Genomic DNA, 20,401 nt, shown 5'->3' with positions numbered 1-20,401 from the left:
AGAATTTTTTGACTACAAGCACGACTACATTATACTACATGGAAGTAAAAGCTTGGTGATTAAGTTCATTTTATCAACATGTAGTATATAAAATAGTGAGTTGATCAGAAGATAAGAATTGTATTCACATAAAGGTAGAGAAGTAGTTTTATAGTAGGAAAAATCTTTTAAGAAAACTTGCATTATAAAGTGGAAATTGGAATACAGTACCTACTGAGGAAATGGAGGAAGTCAGGGGACGGTTTTGTGGAAGAGTGGGTATTAGAACTCCTAGTTTGTGACCTGTACTTGCTTTGAGTCTCAGAAGTCATGCTGGCTCTTAGATTAGAAATATAGCCTCTTTGAAAGCATAAATGTAGTTGAAAGCAATAATTTTAAAATTTGCTTTTTCATCCCCTGCTTCCCCCCTTTTTAAGGTATAAAAGCATGAGTATTCTGTCTTCCGAAGGATGAGGAAAAACAATCCTTATTTCCTTTTCCAGCCCTTTGGCTATTTTTGTTGTTGTTTTTACTGCATAAATGGAGAGGTGTCTGTACCACGCATGGTATCATGCCCAGCAATTTTTTTTTCATTTGAATGTAATTGTTCCTTAGCAAATAATTGCAGTCCAGAATGACTTTTATTGAGCTTGATTGAATTAGGGGTATGTATGAAAATGAGTTAGTTAAAGCTTAATCTATTACCCAGAGAATTGATGAAAATATCAGAAAAGCAGTCATTCATGGGGATTAAATATTCTTCTCTGTAAGTGGGCAGCATGGTGTCCTCAGAGTCCCTTCTGCACTGACTAGGTAGTAGTGACATCAGGGTGCAAAACACAGATTTGGCATACTAGGGGATTTTGCAGTGACGTGCCTTTGAATGTTATGCTGGACATTAACACTAATTGGGAATCCGCCTCATTGTAACAGGTGGCACCTCACCTTTTTTAGAATAAAAAGCTTTTTAAAACAGCACCTCAAGGGGGAGTGTGAGAGCTAGCTTTCCGCCAGTTGCTTCAGCATGTTTCAGTGGTGGTTTAGGCCACATCTGTAAGATAGGTTTTTCAGATGCCAAGTCAGATGCCCTGTTTGTAAGGGACAAATAATATATAGTACATGGCTGTCCCACCTGCCGTTAGGAAGTTTCTCAGAGGGAATCCTGGGCTGTGACAGATCAGTGCTGGCTAGGACTGGGAGGGGGATGTGCACTGTCATGGGTGGGAAGCAGAGGCCTTGAAAAGGGAAAGACAAGTTCCTAATGAGGCAGTGGAGCTAATCACCGGGACTCAGGAAGCCAAGGCCCTGTGGGGGTGATTGGAGGTTGAAAGTAAGCCAAAGTGGGACCCAGAGAACACAGACAGGTACCAGGTGGCTCAGATGAAAATCTGCCCAGACATTGGTCTCAGGGCACATTCAAGTCACCGTTCTGTAGGGCTGTGCTCATACTTAGGGCATTTCTCCCTGCTAGGCCACCTGCCTTTCTGATATGTCACATCACCACTCATTTCCATCAAATCAGAACGTTCTCTGAAATACTAGTGATTTAAATGCAGACCAGACTATGCTGCAACTGCTTTTCTGAGGCTACTCATGTGGCCATTTGTAATAGCCAGATAAAATTTGGAGGGTTTCTGTTTGGCTGTCAGAGAACTTATGATATTCAATTTCCACAGTATGTAGCTTACAGATTGAGAAGAAATATATTGTCATAATCTGCCTAGAGCAGGGAGTTGTTTCTTTTAGTTGAGTGTGGATTTAGTTTCACCACTGAAGCAACCTAAATCTGTCTTACAAAGAAACATAAATGATAACTTTTGAATTCTTAGAAATGAAACAGTTTAGGGATATGGATTTGCAGTGTTATTAAAATAAAATTCCATTTAGTTTACATGTACACCATTTCACTGATTTTGATCTTATATTTACTTCATCCTTTATCCTTAAAAAATAAAAATTATTTTCTATTTGGACCCCTCACCTCAGGCTGCTTTCTTGTTTGTTCGTTTTTACTATCTTGCCCTATTAACTTTAAATTATTTAAAAGGTAAATCATAAATATTAATATCTGAATCACAGTTTATCTAGTTGAGTGGGGCCAGTCATTTAAAATAACTTGGATTTAGTCAGGGTGTCTATTTAACCCTTTGTTTTTCCAGGGGATTTGCCTGTAATTCTACACTTAATTATAGCCAAAAGGCCAAGAAGTTATTGCCCATGATTAGTTCTTAGTATGTGTAACCTTAATCTCAGAATTTCCATTGAATAATTTTAATGACCGTCTTTTTGTTAAAATTGACAGTAAACACTTTAGGCCACTTTCTCTAACTAGCATTGACGTAGGGAGATTTGCCTCATGTTGATTGTTTGGCTGGTAATTCATTTTATTTGGAGATTATTTTGCTAAAGAGAATGAATGTCAGCTTTATTTGAAAGACCTTCTTGGCTCACCATTTTAACTACTTTTTTATGGATCCTTCACAGAATCCCACTGCATCACAGAAGCTGGAAGTTCTGATGTTCCACTGAAATCACAATGGAAAGTCTTGACTTGACTGGTAAGAGCTGTTGTGAAGGTCCATCTTACTTACTTACCTGGAAGCAGTGAGGCAGTCAAGAACTATGTGCTGTCAGAGCTGGTCTCAACTTTTCCCCCATAATCCATCTTGATCAAGGAAGTGTGATAATTGGATATTTTTTTTCTTGTCAATTTTATTATCTTTTAAAGTGTGACTTTTATTAATCTCCATTATCAAGTAAGTTAAATTTTCTTTTAAAATCATGAAAATTTTAAAACTAGCCGTTTCAAAATCTCTGATTCGTTTCTCCACAGTACTGCATTATTGGTGAAAGTGAGTTTTCTAAAGTCCTAGATACTTAGAGGTTATATACCTAATTAGGTATTAAATTGATCTATTCCCCAAAAGCTGCTTTTTGTACTCCTGTTGGCTTTAATTGAAAAATGAATCAGTATTGAAGCATTATGGAGTTTTTCTTACCTGTTAAAAATAATAGAGGTAGGTGTAGCTGCATCTTGAAACCACTTTAAATATGAAAACCACATAATGAAGGAAAAAGTTGAGATTTTAAAATATATACATGTGCCAAATTATATAAAATTCTGAAACTTGCAGATACTGTAACTGTCCTTTTGTATGTTAGTTATTTTCAAAGCTTTTGTTTTAGGGGAAAAAGTTTTTAACTTTAATGTATGGCAATAATATTTTAAAATTAGTTTTAATAATAATTACTTAAATGCATAGAGTTTCCCCAATCTGGGAATCAGATGTGGGATTGCTTTACTGGTATCTGAATACTTTATGGTGAACTGATGATATATAAGACTGAGGAAACTGTTGTAAATTAAAATGAGCAAATATGGTAAATATTGTTTAGTTATAGTTTTCAGGAAAGGAACTTATTCTTTAACTTTTTAGTTAAGATTAATCCAAAACCTTTTCTGTTTTAAAGCATATTTTGTAGCTTATTACATCTGTCTAGATTATGTGTCTACCTTTCCCTTTTGGTAACTATATCACTGAATGTTGCTTCTGTGATGTCAGCATAAATATAAGGCCTCTGAACCAGTCTCCTAAAAGTCATTGTCTAGGATTGTACACATAGTAAAATGTATATGATTTACTTGAATGTGTATTTATAATAGGGCATTTAAACAACCACAAAACTTTAATGCCAGTGAGAAGATTGGAATTTAATTACTGTTTTTCTTCTTCACTGTGCTATCCTTCAAGGCACATTTGATACAAATATTAATACAAATTCTGAATTTAAGAATGCCAGCCAGAATACAGTTAATTATGGTTTTATTGAGTCAGCAGTATAGACTATGGAATTTTCAAAAATTGATACTGAAATTTCAAGTATGTTCTCATTTGCTATCTAAAAGAGAGTTGAGTATGGTGAGGTTTGAAGAAAATGGAATTGGTAGCAGTATTCTGAATTTGCTAAATATGAATACATATACAGAAAGCAAAGCCCGGACCCTTTATCTGACCTATTCAGAAAAACTAAGTAATGAACCAAGATTACTATGGCAGATTTCACTAAGTAGCCATCTGAGCCAACAATTTCCTGATGTTAATCAGATTATTGCAATAGAATGTTTCATTGACTATAAGCAGAAATTGACAGAAATTCACACTAATGATAAAATTTAAAATGGAAGCTTAATTGCAGATGGCTAACACTGCATACTTTCTAGCTGACCTATATGTTTGTCTTAAATACAGTATTAACTGAGAAATAGAAAAGATGCCATACAAAACCAGGAGTAATTGAGGAAACAAATCCTAGAAGATGTTACTTGGCAAAAGGATGCCAGGGTTCCATAAATCTGGGAAACAGATCAGTCAACTTAGTCAATTACATTTCAATATCAGAAAAGCCTCCAAATCTTAGTGGTTTATGGCAATAAATATTTATTTTTCATTTATGTTCATGTCCCTGATTAGTCTCCTGCCACTCTGCTCTGTGTCCTGTTCATTCCTGAACCAAAACTGAAGGAGAAGTCTTTCTGGCACGTACACGTCTTGCAGAGGAAAGAGGAAAGAGAAAAGTGATGGAACTATGACTCTTAACAAGGGTGCTTGGAAGTGGCACATGTCATTAACTCTCATGTTTAATTGGCTGGAGCATGTCACAGGGTGAAACCTGCATCATGTGAGAGAGTGGCCTTGTAAGAGGGGATGGGGAAAGACTGATAGGGAGAAGCAGTACATATTTTAACTATTATATCTGCAAAATACCATCTACTGCTTTTTAAGAGACATTATATCTGCAAAATACCATCTACTGCTTTTTAAGAGACAGAGCGCACATAATGTATTAAAGATTCCAGGAAGTTCTTCAGTGAATTTAATCTGTTTAACATGTCAAATTATTTGACCACGAATCTTTTTGTTGTTATGTGGAATGCTGTCAGTGACAAGTTTTAGGGATACAATCCAAGAGTTTCTTGATGTTTTGAACCTTACAACTTTTCCTAAAACTTACGAAAAGTTTCTAATGTGTATAATAGACTTACATTATTCTTTTATAGGTAATTTTAAAATGAATAAAACTTACTGCAAACTGGACCCTCTGTAATTTGCATACAGAATTAGAGAAAGGAAATATGATACTTAAAATAATTCTTTTACCTATATATAATAGGTTACAGAACTTTGACAGATATTATCTAATTTGATATAGGATGAGAATGAGGAAATGGGTACTTTGCTTTTTCCAGTAGTAATATATTAATCATACTGGATATAACAGTAGCCAAATGCCTTTGTCTACTTAAGTTCAATTTCAAGAATTATTGTAGTGATGAAGAATGCAGACACCATAGGGAACTTAACAATTGCATCTGGGAGTTTTCTAAGATACTCTACCTGAGGTCACATTTACTATACAGTGACTTTTGCATTATTATTATCTCTTAAATCTCCTAGAAAATTGTTAGCACATAGAACTCCTTAGCCAATGGTGGTTTTATTCATCTCACAGATATTAAAAAACATTATCATCAAACTTGTGTGGATTAAGATGATTGATTTAAACATCCAGTAGTATATAAACAATGCTTTGTGATAGTTTATAGTTCCTTAAGATTGGGAGTAAGGAACATGCTTAGACATCTGTATTAGTCTGTTCTTATGCTACTAATAAAGACATACTCAAGACTGGGTAATTTATAAAGGAAAGAGGTTTAATGGACTCACCGTTTCACATGGTTGGGAGGCCTCACAATCATGGCAGAAGGCGAAGGAGGAGCAGAGGCACGTCTTACATGGCAGCAGGCAGGAGAGCATGTGCAGGGGGACTCCCCTTTATAAAACCATCTGATCTCTTGAGACTTACTCACTATTACAAGAATGGCATGGAAGAAAACCCACCCCCATGATTCAGTTGCCTCCCACCGGGTCCATCCCATGGCATGGGGATTAGTACAATTCAAGGTGAGATTTGGGTTGGGACATAGAGCCAAACCATATCAACATCTGTATCTTAAAATATATATATCTAGATATACACACACACACACACACACACACACACACACAGAAGGCAAAACAGTACAGCAAAACATGGGTTTTGGATTCAGAGATATCCTAGTTTTGGCACTTTTTAATTGAAAGCATTTGGGTGATTATATTTGACCTCTCTGAAATGTTATTTTCTCATTGTAGTGTAGGGATAATGATCTCTACCTTGTAGGACTGTGAGAATTAAATGAGATAATTGGGTTAATTGCTTGAAAAGAGTCCCTGGCACATAGAAGCACTCAAGAAGTAGTAGTTTGTAAAAGAAAGATGTGATCAAAGTTCAAGAATCTTGATACCCTGTACCATACCTCTCTGATAGACATCCAACAGTACATATCTAAAATGTGTTTGTTTATAAACACATATGTCCACACACCTGCCAAGGGTTTTTTAAAAAATTGTCCTGAATGCGTAAGAACTTATGCGTTCTTCTTTACTTCTACTGGAAGTTGGAAGTGGCTTTATCCTTACTGCTGAGAGAAAGGGTGAATCCTGTAGAAGTATTAGTTACCCCATGATCTAATAATTAACTTCTTGTCACTAAGAATTTAGAAGTCCCAAGGACAGAGTGATGACCAAAAGCTCATATACTTTATGGCTTTTATTCTGCATATTAATAAGGTCAGCATTAAGTTGCAAAAAGTATCAAATTTTATATAATCTTGAGGCAAGGTACAAGAACAGAAAATGTACTACTGGAATTCTTTTCCTCATATAGAGCAACTACTGTTTGGTTTCAGAAGAAATAGCATTTCTATTTTAAGATTTTTATGGTACTGTTCTTCAGTGTGAAGTTTTAACTAATTTAGACTCCTTAAAGCAGGGGTCCCCAACTTCCTGGGCCTCTGACTGGTACTGGACCATGGCCTGTTAGGAACCGGGTTGCACAGCAGGAGCTGAGCACCACCTAAGCTCTGCCTCCTGTCAGATCAGCAGCAGCATTAAATTCTCATAGGAGTCTGAACCCTACTGTGAACTGCATATATGAGGGATCTAGGTTGCATGTTCCTTACGAGAATCTAATGCCTGATGATCTGAGGTGGAACAGTTTCATGCCCAAACCATCCCCCCTACATCCCCTACCATTCATGGAAAAATTGTCTTCCATGAAACCGGTCCCTGGTGCTTAAAAAACTTGGGGACCACTGCCTTAATGAACTTCTCTATTGACATTGTCCCCTTGTACTTTCAGAATCAAGTGCAACATAGTAATATCTGTTATGATTCAAAGCCTTAAGCTTTTTCTAAAATGACTATTTGTTTAATTTTAAAATCACACATGTATATAAAAATGATTTTTTGGGGCCTGAATTAGTCTTCAAATTGTTCCAGGCTCTTCTCTTTATAAATGGAGTATCTTTGTAACTATTAGTTGCTTATTCACCTGGATTATTGGTGGAGTAAAACCACCTCAAAAAATATAAACTCTTCATCTTTAGAGGTTGTATTAGTTTGCGTGTGTTGCTATAACACATTTAAAAAAAGTGTCAGACTGGGTAGTTTAAACAACAGACATTTATTTTAAGTTGAAAGCTCTGGAGGCTAGAAGTCAGTGACCAAGATGCTGAAAAAGTCAGTTTCTAGTGAGGTCTCTCTTCCTGGCTTATACCACCAGAAGGGGCTACCTTCTTGCTATGTCCTTACATGGCCTTTCCTCTGTGTAGGCTGTAAGCTCTAGTGCCTCTTCCTCTTCTCGTAAGTACACCAGTTATTTGGGATCAGGGCCCCATCCATATGACCTTGCTTAACTTTTATTTCCTCTTTTTAGGCCCTGTCCCATCACATTGGGTACTGGGGCTTCAAAATATGAACTTGGAACGGGACACAATTTCATCTGTAACATAGGTTTTTGTTTTTCTTTACCACAGAATGAAGTAAAAGTGTTTTAAAAAATACTTCCTATGTGATTTAGTCTATAAACAAGATACTTGGTTTGTTACAGTCTTCTAAGATTCTAAAAATATCTTTGATACTTTTGAGGAGGGAGACATTTGAAATTACTAAATTCCTGTTTCTTCCACTTTGAAGTCACCATTCATGAAAATAAGGTTCTTACAAGTGAAGGAATTAAGCCTAAGAACTTGAAAATTCAAGTGATTTATATAATGGAGGAATTACATCATTGTAAAAATTGACTTCCATGTATATTTATTGTTATCTAGGAATACTGGGAATGTTTTTGAAAATTAAGTTGAAGAAGATAATTACTCTTTTGGGTTATACCTGTTTCTGTTTACTGTATCAAGCCAATTCACATTTTGTAACGCAGTGTTCTTTTACTTTGTGAATCCGTTGAGAGTGCAAACAGGGAAATGGCATATACTTAAGATTTTGGTAAACAGAAAAAAGAAAGATTGTGTATTTGAAATAATGCCAGCAACTTCTGCTCAGTCTAAGTCTGATAGATCTATTTAATTATTGTCCTGTCTCCTTACCTGCCTTCTTTCTTTTTTTTCCAACCCTTCATCAGCGACCCTGTGAGTAGAGTACGTGTGAAGGTTGTGAGATTTAAGGCAGGCACTTTGGTTCATGTTGGGCTTTAAGAGATGCAGTGTGATACCTGGCTTCAGTTAATGTGTACCAGAAAGGTTGACTAAAGTCAACATTTGAGTGTTTTGTTCTGGGAGGTATTTGTAGGATATTGCTGTATTCAAATTGATCTGTGAAGTTGATAGACAAGAATACTGTGTTTGTTTTGCATTATCTTGTATAACCTGCTTAATTTGCAGTTGTTCTGCCTCTACTGTGGCTATATTACTGCTCATATAAAACAGATGAGTTATATAATTATTTTAGTGTTCTTAACATTTACTATAAAGCAGTTTATTACCAAGTGTCTCACGGCGGAAATGCTCCGTTTTAGGATATTAAACATTGCCATAGGGACTTAGAGTACACAGGTTTCTGAGAGAGCCAGCCAGATGTGGGGGAACTGGCTTCTAAAGAGGGCTTAGCTACCTACTGTTTATGTGGTGAGCACTGTCCTAATACATTGTGCCACAATAGTTATACTGAAGAATTGCCAAATAAGAGAAAAGTAAAACCTATCAAATGTGAGGTGTATCCATGTGCAGAGTAGTATATGCTCTCCTGTCCGTGAAGGCAGCACCTGGATGGACATGAAACTCTGTCCATGCCTTCAGTAGAGTTTTTGAATACCACTATGTTTTCAGCATTGTTAGAGTTACCAAATCATTAAATGGGTGTATTATAAAAGCCAATAAAGAAAAGTTTGAAGTCAGCAGCTATTGTCAATCCCCTTAAATACCAAACCTCTTTTTATAGCAATCATTGTGTCAGGCCATTTGGAAGGACAGAAGCATACAGATCATCTTTCAATTCATTTGGTGAAGTGAACATTTAAATAAATCATAAAGTTTTCAGGTTTGAAGGTTTAGTTCCTGATAAAATGCCGGGAGTTACCTATCTTTATTACTCACCTAGAGTTTCACTTTTTAGAGAACAAAAGATACATCTTTCTAATAAGGCTATTATATCTTATTGATAGTAGAAGTGTTTCAATCATGTCTCTTTTTATGAGTTTTTCCCTAATCAGCAAAATTATAGATTTTTTTTACCAGCTTTCTGCCATAATAGAATATTTTATACATTGGAGTTTACTATGTGCCATGAAAAAGTATTTTAGAACTTTTACTTTTGAATACTTACAAAGATCTTGATTCCTACCTCTAGATTGTCAGCTGCAAAATGCTCACTGTTGATTCCCAGATATTAATATGGATAGGCAGAAACTTAAGGGTTTCCTTATGGGAGACAGATCTAAATGGATCACTTAAAAAAAAGTGGTTGTTTTGTTTTTGTTTTTTTGTTTGTTTGTTTGTTTTTAACTGTAGAGTGATCTCTTAGAAACATGGGCTGTGGAGTCAGATGGATCCAAGACTACACTAACTCGGCCGTTTACCGTAACTGGGATGTGGTAAAGTTACTTAGCTTTCTGTGAAATGGGGCAAATACCTGCCATGTAAAGTTGTTAGAGGATTAAAAGTACTAGAGGATATAATGTCAACCCAGCATATGGCAGGGACTATTAAGGAAATGTGTTCTTAAAATGGACTGTAAGTAAAAAAATGATCTATAACTTTTTTTGCTTCTTAACTGGTCCTTGAAATTTAATTTCATGTTTATTACTATCTCCATTCACAACAAGATAAATGGTCCAGCTTCAAACTGTACATTTTTACTATGTTGGGAAAATCTGTATTGAATACAAGATGGACTTGCTTTCCTGATGATTTCATTAGGAAAGAATAAATTAACATTTATTCTTATTGTTGGATTTCTTAAAATATTTTCTGTACAATTGTAAGTGATAGAAGTTTGATTTTAATTGTACCTCTTGCAATTTTGCAATTTTAGTAAAGCCCAAACATATGAAAATACTAGGAAATAAGTCATTTATCATTCAGTGGATTATAGTTAAGAATATTATTGCTACCTGCTATTAGTATTAACAAGATTATCAGCCCAAACTATGTAAATTTTTTTAAGCATAAGAACAAATTTATATAGTCTAGATGATTTTCTTCAAAGACTATAATTATTTGAACAAAACAAGGAGATATGGTATGATTCTTAATGAGAATTCAGTAAGTATGAGAATTTAAAGTATGATAATTAATTTTTTTTTTAAGAGATAAGGGCTCATTCTGTTGCCCATGCTGGAATGCAGTAGTTTCATCAGGTCTCACTAAAGCCTTGAACTACCAGGCTCAAGTGATCGTCTTGCCTTAACCTCCCAAATAGGCAGGACTTCAGGCATGTGCCACCACACCTGGCTAAGTTTCTTTAAATTTATTTTTTGTAGAGATGGGTCTTACTTACTATGTTGCCCAGGCTGGTCTTGGCTGCAAGTGATCCTCCTACCTCAGTGATCCTCCTTCCTTAAATTCCAAAGTGTTGGGATTACAGATGTGAGCCACCATGTCCTGCTAAGTGCTATTTTTTAAAAATATTACACACTAGTAATTATATAAATATTTAAAAAATTTAAATAGTTCATTCAACCATGACCTTATTCTGTTATTTATTTAATTCATAAACTTCAAAAGAGATGCAAAATTTTCCTTCATTTCAAGTTAGTGGTTTAACATTTCATAATTAATTGGTCCAAGAGAAAAAAAAATTTTCTCTATCTTCAGAAATGTTCTGTGAAAGTATTTATTTTCTAATAATTTTCATGCACATAAGCATAAAAACCAATACAACTTAGTCTCTGTCCCATGTATCAATAGCTATTTTGTATTAATTTTGAATATCTTTCAATAATTAATATATCTAAACTTGTTTTCAAGGTATTTTAGTGCCCTCTATGAAATACCTTGGTTCCTTCTAAAAGTTGCTTCTTATTTAGGTATATGTGTTAGGTGTTTGTGGTTTTTTTTAATAGCAATTTTGCCTTTTCCTTGTTGAGTATGTAAACATCCAAACCATAGCCACCATGGATTTTATAGACTTTAATTGTATACTTTTAAAATTATTACTATATATTGAGAAATCTAAACCTTTCGAGACTGCTTGTGAGAGTTTGTACTCTGGATCATTATCCCTCTTTAATCTTTCTCCCACTCTATTCTGTTTCTTTTTAGAACCTGAGCTACCTGTAGTAATCTCACTGGAAAAATGTTTTCTTTAAAGATAAATAATGTATTTTCTATTCTTCTGTATAGCTAACGAATACTTACTAATTATCATGTGCAAGGCAGTGCGTTACACACTACCAAGATCAGAATGTGGTAATATAAGGCAAAGTCCAGGCACAAAAGAGGGAGATACACAAATAAACTTCTAGTTCTGAGGAAGACCTTAAATCCCACTGAAGGATATCAGGGAAGACTTCACAAAGAGGAGGAAATAACAGAAGTGTGGAAGGGTGAATAGACGACTTGGGCCAGTGGGATGGGATACATGTAAAGTTACAGTGGGAAACTTTGGTGTGAAGGCAGAGATGTAAAGAGGGTCTTGAATGCTAAGGTGAGTTACCTTCCCCCCCACCCCCAAAAGGCAGATGGGCCACTGAAAACTTTTGAATGATTGATATAAATGAGATGGAACAGAAGGGAAAAAGGTAGACATTGGAAAGACTGGTTTAGGGGGCTTTAGTATTATCCTAGGTAAGAAAACATTCATTCTTCTGGTAGTGTATTGACAGATGTAAATGGGGCTATAATGAGAGACATTAAGAAGGTTATACTCTGGATCTTGAAATATTTTAGATTGAAGTATTCCAAGTTACAGAACTAGTCTTTCCCATTCACAGGGCAAAAGTTAATGGATACTCCGTTTTAAGGATTCCTTCAATGACAATTTTCTAAAACACTTGATTCCTACTACTACTTAGCCTCTGTTTTGTGTGTTTAGTTATTGTAAATTTAGCTTTCACTGTGTTTGTTGAATATGAATTCTAGGTATCTATCACCTGAACCAATTTAGAAACTATTAATCTGTAGAACTTGACAATAGACTGAACTCATTTTGGGGATATAGAGGGACAGAGAGGGAAGGAGCAAATGGACGGTATTTAAAAGAAAGTCAAAGATAGGTTTGTAATTTAATTGTGGATATTCACAATAGTGCTAATACTGCCATCGGAAGTAAGGAGCTGCTAGTATTACTGATTTGTGGGAGGGGGAGGTGAAGTTTGGGATGGATTGAATTTGAAACACAGAGGATATCCATGGCATTATATTTAGGATGTAGTTATAAATTTGAGATGAGGTTTGGTAGAGATTCAGGCTGAAGACAGGTTTAATAGAAGAGTGAGATAAGAGCTGAAACTTTGAAAATTGGTGAAAGATAATATGCCTGAAGTGGAACTGTTGAAAATATCCATTCTTTGTTAAGGGAAGTCTAAAGGAAAGAAATTCTATCGTATCTGTGGTGGGAAAAGCAGAATAGTGCTGTGCAAGATGGGGAAGACTTTCAAGATTGACAGTATTGAAAATTTAGGGATATCTAAATGCCTGAAAAAAGTTCCTTGAGCTAGTAATCCAGGGGTGAATAACCTTTGGAGAAAGCAGTTTTTATACAGCAGTCAATGAAGTAGCCATGTTGTGTAATTTTCCAATATTCCTTCTTTGAGTGCCAAGTTCTTGATTTTCTTTTTAGCTGAAACTATGTGTTGAGTCACCGTCTTCATTGAATAATCCATAATGATTTTCAAATCCTCTCCCTCGGAGCATAGAACTCATCTTCTATAAATGTAGTTGTAATATTCTTTAAATATGTTACCTTAGACTATTTTAAATCAAAGCTCATCCAGGTATTAATATCATTTCGTCAAATGCACTGAAGTGATTTTCTTTAAAATGCCATCAGCAAACATACTTTCAAATGCCTTACTCGTAAGTCTTGTATTTATTATAATTGGCATTACAGAGAAATGAATAATGAATTTCCTGTCATTGTCAGCTCTTCTTTCACACTTAGTGAAACTTAAAATAAGGCCTACTCTTTTAATAAAGATCTTTTAGAAAGCCCTTCAGAGTATTTGGGCCAACTGCATGTGCAGTTTCTAGTCTAAGAACCAGATACATAGCCACTTTGGTTTTCATCTTCAGAGAATGGTGGTAGAGATAAACTAAGACTTTCCCTAGGTAGTAATGATGATTATAATAATTAAAAACTACAGCTGTTATTTGTCTTTTATGTGCTCATTTCCGTGTGTGTGTGTGTGTGTGTGTATTTTTCTTCCTTGTCTTCACAGTGAGCCTTAAATGTAGGTGTCATTATTCCTATCTCATACAAGAGAGAACTGGGTCTCAGAACATGTAAATAGCTTGTCTGAGCTTCTTGACTTGTTAAAAACAGACCTGAGATTCAAATCCAGCTCATTGTTACTTTCAAAGACTATAGTCTTTGCATAGTCTATGCAGTTTTATGATGTATCTGAAATTTGACCTGTAATACCTTTGATGGCAACTACTGACCCCAGTTTGGGAACTCAGTGCCTTATTACCTTCCTCCCCTTTTCTACCAACTTGGAAAGAATAGATCACTACTTTTCATTTGTTTAAATAAACATATTGCTAGATGCCATTATTAAGTCAGTCATTCTTCTTTATATTTAATATTATTATATATATATTTAATCTTCACATCAGTCTGATGAGAGGTAGGCATATTTTCCCCCAACATTTTATTATGAAACTCACATACTCACCACCTAGATTTGGCCATTAACATTTTATTATGTTTATTTTATTACATATCTATCATCTGTCCATCTCTCTGTCCCTCATCAATTCAACTTAATTTTTGAGGCATCTGAAAATATAGATGTCACTATACCTCCCTAAATGCTTCAGCATTTATATTATGTAATATCTATATTAACAAGAGTTCAATATTTATGTATAATTTTTTTAATGTACATCTACATTGAGTTGCATGCACACATCTTAAAAATACGTTTTCTGAATTTTGGTAAATGCATACACCTGCATAACCCAAATACCTATCAAGATATAACCTATTACTACTGGTAGGTGCCTCCTTTTCTTCTTATTTTTTAGATGGGGAAACTGAAAGAACAGAGAGGTGAAATTACCTGCCCAAGGTTACGCTGCTAGTAAGTGGCACAGCTGGAATTCAAACTCAGGCTATCTGGCTGCAGGGTTTGTGCTCCTAACTACACCACCACACTGTCTGTAGATTATCCTCACATGTTTGGGTGTCCTTTTACATTCGTGTGCATGAATGCACTGTTTATTTTTAATGTAAGTGTGTAGACACAGAAGTGGTACCCTGGGTTTAATAAGAGTAGAAATGCTGTTCTAGCAACACATCAGTTCCTAGCAAGAGGTTTATGGCAGGAGAAATTAAGAGGGATGTATAATATGACAGATTCCCTTTGTTGAAGTAGTAGGGTGAATCTCTATGTAATAGCTCTGTCTTAACTGGCATCCTTGATTAATGTTTCCACACATATCAGTGAAGTGATAGTGAGTTTTCTAATGACGACACTGAGGTTCAGGAAAATCCTCAAGTACCACTTGAGCAATTAACGGTAAATTATGTTCAGTATAGCTTTGTATTAAGCATTTTTGCTCTTTTATAATTAGTAGAAAATTGTTCATCTGTGTGTGATATATATAGTATCATTCATCTTGATATCTCAGACTCTGAAATAATATAATTGACTAATTTGAAATTTATAAGTTAAGAAATTTATAAGGTTTTTAACAAAGAAATTTGTAATGGAATTATTTGACTTTTCCAAATAAATTGCATGAAGATTTAAGGATTGGAACAGTTTATATTAAGACTTTTTTCTGGTTTGCAATACTTGGGTGGCCTGATGAAAAGAAATTCTTCAACTTTAGTATCTTTCCTGCATTGTGTTCATACCACTCATATCTTAAAAGTTGACCAGTACTTTTTGGTCACTTCTTAAATGATGAAAAAGAAGCCATCATGTAATTTTTTTTTTAATTGTAAGTATTGTGCAAAAAGCATTAAAAAAAAATTGCAGGTAGCTCACAAAACCTAGCCAGTCACTAGAGGGCAGAGCAGTACTGTACTTTAGGCCTTATTTGAAAATTTCTGGTTTAAAAAATGCTGAACATGATGGAAAATATATTGATACACAGTTGAATAGAAATTTCTTTGTGTTCTTATTGTCTTATTTTGCTGTAAAATCCAATAACATGCTTATACTTTTATCAAAGCAGCTTTTCTGGCAATTCAATTGAATGTTACTAAAAGGGCATGATTATTTAGAAGAGTGTAAGTGCCCCTCAAAAGAAAATACTCATGCATACAAAGAGCAATACATTTCATAATTTCTACCCTATGAAGTACCCTGAAATTGGATTGCAGTGTAGACTTTAGGTAAGACATTGTAAGAGAGAACAAGTAGTTTTGAGCACCAGTTCTTTACTAGTACTTAGCTCTAAGAATTCATTGAAATGCAGAACATTGCTTTATCTTTCCAGTCAGCTGAAATGTGTTGAATCATTAAGAATGAAATTACAAAGTTGTAGAAGCAAATAAACTAACTCTAGCCCTTTAAAAAATTTTTGTCAAGTGACTGTTCACTTAATTTCAATTTCTGTTCTAAATTTTTTGTCATTCTGATATTTTTATTCAGATTTATTTTTTTCTGGTATATCTTAAAAATATCCTAATGAGTAGCCTGAGTAATTCAGTGTCCCATAAAATAGAAAAATTTTGTCCTTAATTATGTTTATTTGAATTTTATTTTACAAAACCAGTTTGGATTTCTGTAATATTCTATTAGGGACTATATAGGATATCAGAAAAAGCAGTGGATTTTGGAATCAGAAAATTTGGGGGCCTCGATTATCATTTATTTGCTTGTGTCTTGGGCAAGTCACATTACCTCTCTGACCTTCATTTTCTAAACTGGAAAAAATACTTCCCTCTTTACAGCTGGGTTGTTTGGAGGACTGTGTGTGTAGATGTATCTCCAAAGATGAAACCCTGTGAAGATGAATTTTAATAGGTAAAGTTACAAGCTCCGAAAAACCATGGCAATAACTTCAAAATGGTTGACTATATCACAGATTTAGTAACATGAGGGCACATATTACATGAGTAAATAGTACCAAAAATGTGGTTTCAAAACCAAAACCCAAGTTCAGATTGCCAACTTCCTCCTGTCTGTGATTTCTCTGGCTGCTTAATCTCTCTGTTAACTTCTGACTCTTTTGCTCCTCTCAGCTCTTTATTTCTGTCCTCTGTTTATTTCCATGTTTCCTCTCTCTGTGTTTCTCCTGACTGTCTCTGGTCTCTCTCTGTGTTTTTCTTGTCCCAGGCACCCTCAGGAAGACCCCAAGCCTCTAGCAGTACCTGGTATCATCTCCAGCATGTTATAGATGTGGAGGATTCACTGGGATATTGAGAAATACCAGAGGCGAATTGTTCCACTGTAGTAAGTCATTCAGCATTTGTTAAGTGACTACTGTTCACGCAGCATAGTTGGTGGTCCTTTCGGGGAAGAAGAATTTGTTAGGACACAGGACAGAAGAAATAAATTTGTAAACTCTTGTCAGTGGTTCTTGCAGGCTAGACAAACATGCAAATGAAAACAACAATGACAAATTAAAAAGCTGACAAATAATCATATAAACGAATTGTGTTTTATGTGTGCTGACGGGTCCTAGGGTTAATGGAGTAGAGAAAGCCAAGTGGTATTAATCAGATTTCCTGCATGAGTTTAAAATTAGGTTTTGAAGTACATTTGGAAGAGAGATGAGGAAAAAGAGAGTGGAAGTGAGTAATTTCTGTGGGGCTTGGCAAGCCTTTTTGCTTCCCTGTGAGTGAGTCCCTGACGGTGGGGGGTAATGAAATGAAAGTGCTAAGTTTCAGCCTACCAACAGCTAAGTTTACTTCCAGTCTTAGAGAAATTCCAGTTATGAAAAGAAGTATAGCCAAGTTGAGACTTTCCATAGACATAATTGGGATCCACTGCCAGTTTTAGAATTTATAGGGTTTAAGTGTAAATTGTGATTATATGAAGTAATAAAGAAGTACTATGACATAAAATTGATACAGACCATTAGAACATGATTCAGGGATGCATTCTAAATAACATAAACTGAAATAGTAAGCTGAAATAGAACAAGTCTGGGGTTTTTTTGTTTTGTTTTGTTTTGTTTTTTGCATTAGAAATTTATTTTTGCTATTGTATTTTTAGACAGTCCTACCTAGTAGATGCATGGTTTTCACATTTGGGTACCAGAGTTGGATATCGTTTGAATCCCAACTATGCTAGCTTTTAAACATTGGGCAATCTACTTCACAGTGCTGAATCTCAGTTTCCACATGTGTAAACTAACGCTGGAAATATTCACCTCAAAGAGTGATGTGAATTAAGAGATAATTTTACAGAGTCCTGAATACATGCTAGGTACTTGCTACTTGTGAATACTTAAAAATACCTTTAAAATAGTTTGTTAAGTAAATATAATGTTATTTCTGAGAGCTTTTTAAAAGTAAGAATGCTATATATACAAGAATGTTTGTATATACAGAAAATGCTATAGATAACAAGAATATTTATTGTGCATGGATATTAATGACACTTTATACCTTCTAATAAAACATATTAGAAAACTGAGTTTCACAGTGATAACAGGTATAATGTCACAATACTGAATTAGATATTAGAAATGGTGAATTAGACTCTCTGTATGTCCCTATGGTGTGCAAGCTGAATATGTGCCTTTAAACAAAAAAAATTATTATTTGAGAAATAAGTTTGTGGTTATAGTCAGCACCCTATTATGCTACCTTCTCTACCATTATCTGTGTTTATAATTCTGCAATCGTATCTTTAGAATCAGGATGAATCTAAACTATGATAATTTCTTTTTGCTGCCCTACACAAAAATACTTATACTATGTAGATAAGGTACAAAGAATAGCATTAACACGAATAACTGAGAACCTACCACTAGTTTGAGAATAGAACATTACCAGTGTCTTTGTGGCCCACCGTGTGCCCCACCCAGATTCCATTGCCTCTCTTTACCCCCTCACCACAATCCTTAATGTTGAGTTTATTACTTCTGTGTTTTTCTTTGTCATTTTTCTCATACTTATGTACCCCCTACATTAAATTTTGCTTGTTTTTAAATTTTATATAAAGAATACTACATATTTTCTTCTGCAACAACTATTTTTCCTGCTCAACATCATATTTATGACTCACTCCTGCTTGTCTTTGTAATTCATTTATCATCATACATGTATAATCTTTTATTGTATGAAAATACCGCAATTTATTTACTTTCTTTTAATGGCTATTTAAGCTGTCTTTCTTTTCTTTTCTTTTCTTTCCTTTTCTTTTCTTTTTCCTTTTGGTCATTAGAAATAAAGCAACAGAGGAAAAGTTGTTGAGTCCTGTATATGCCCTCTTTATGTACATATTATTTCTTCAGGATATATGTTCAGGAGCTGAATTGTTAGGTGATAGGGTACGCCAAACCTGAAATTCCACAAGATAATGCCACATGGATTTCCATAGAACTTGTTACATTTTATACTCCCACTAACAGAATGTAAGTATTCTCTCTCTCTGGCTCCTGTAGTTCTTTAAAATTACTAGATTTTTGTTTGATATATTCACCATATCTTTATGAATGATACTTTGCATGAATATGACTATATCCAAGCAGAAGTTTAAAAATGGAAAAGGTTTTTTAGTTTACCTGTAAACATTTTAACAAAACCCTGATGACCCTCATTTTTTAAAAGTTAGTTTTACTCTTCTGCTTTTATTTTTCTGTTTCCCAAATTGTCACTCAAACTCATTTAAATCTAGACGTCCTGAAATAGCTGGATCTGTGTGCTCACTAAATGTTTTGCCTCCAGAAAACCTTATCATAAGAATAAATATTCTCTTGCGATAAATGAAAACTGTCAGCTTTTTCTGACTTCTAAGAAACAGTTTTTGCAGAGAATGTACATTTCTTTTCTTTTCCCCCTAATTCTTGTTGAGATAGAGAAAGAGTGACCCACAGAGGACTATTTGCAAGCTGCAGAGCCTTGATCAACCCATGTTTTTGTTCTGTATTGCAGCAGTTCCAAAAACTTGAGTAAATGACTCACGTCCCCTTTTCTGTCATTCACCCTCTTTTGATTTTGTTAGCCAATGATTCTTTTGGTATCTGATATTTGTACACACTGTTCCAATTTTAATACCAAAAGTTCCTCCTAATCTTGTAACGGGTACTTCGTGTTTTAGAATTTTAGTTGACTCATCTCAATATTTTGTCTTTTGTCAAGCTTGCTGTCACTACTACACGTATCTCCTGCAGTTTCCCAGGAAATATACCAGTATCTGTCCTATTTCCTGGTACTTATTCAACGGATATTTATTGAATGTAGAAAGGAAAGATGTAAATGCAGTCAGCACTGAAATACCTTTCCCCTGCTTAGCTACAATAATTTCCCTAAAAGCACTAGGCCAAAATCATGAGTACTGTAAATAGTTTTGCTAGTAAGTAGCTTTATTAAACCACAGCCAGTCATTTCTTCTTGAGCTATACTCTACTTTTTTTTTTGAAAAATTAGAGTGTTAGACCAGTGATCTGTAAGATTCCTTTTGACACCACAATTTTGTATTCTATCTTCTAATTGAAATGAAAAACACTTTGTCACTATTTGTCTGGGCACCACTACCAGGGTCTGAATCTATCTGCCTTACTGGGCTTTGGGCCCATAACTGTGTCACAGCAACCTGCCAGTTATTGTCTCATAACCCAGCAAGTGGGGGCATACATTGAACTTCTCTTCCTCTCTTTGTTCTTTAGGGTTGATTTGTTCTAGTATAAAAAATGCCTTTGGCTCCCCGATTTCCTTTATCAGGCAACCCAGGCATTGTTCAA

General features: G+C 34.9%; 1 protein-coding gene across 11 annotated transcripts in view; it reads left to right on the top strand.

Moving 5' to 3' along the window:
* LOC113225265 (HMG box transcription factor BBX) overlaps positions 1-20,401 on the top strand; it is a 271,898-nt gene that overhangs the window by 115,550 nt on the left and 135,947 nt on the right. For all 11 annotated transcript variants that reach the window (XM_026456848.2, XM_026456866.2, XM_026456862.2 and 8 more), the window contains one exon: positions 2,464-2,537. The gene's annotated coding sequence lies outside the window, so the exon portion shown is untranslated. The remainder of the gene's footprint in view (positions 1-2,463; positions 2,538-20,401) is intronic.

Source organism: Piliocolobus tephrosceles, unplaced genomic scaffold, assembly GCF_002776525.5.
Source record: "Piliocolobus tephrosceles isolate RC106 unplaced genomic scaffold, ASM277652v3 unscaffolded_20, whole genome shotgun sequence".
NCBI classification, from domain to species: domain Eukaryota; kingdom Metazoa; phylum Chordata; class Mammalia; order Primates; family Cercopithecidae; genus Piliocolobus; species Piliocolobus tephrosceles.
The sequence above is the reverse complement of the archived record's forward strand: the minus strand, read 5'-3'. Positions and strand labels throughout refer to the sequence as shown.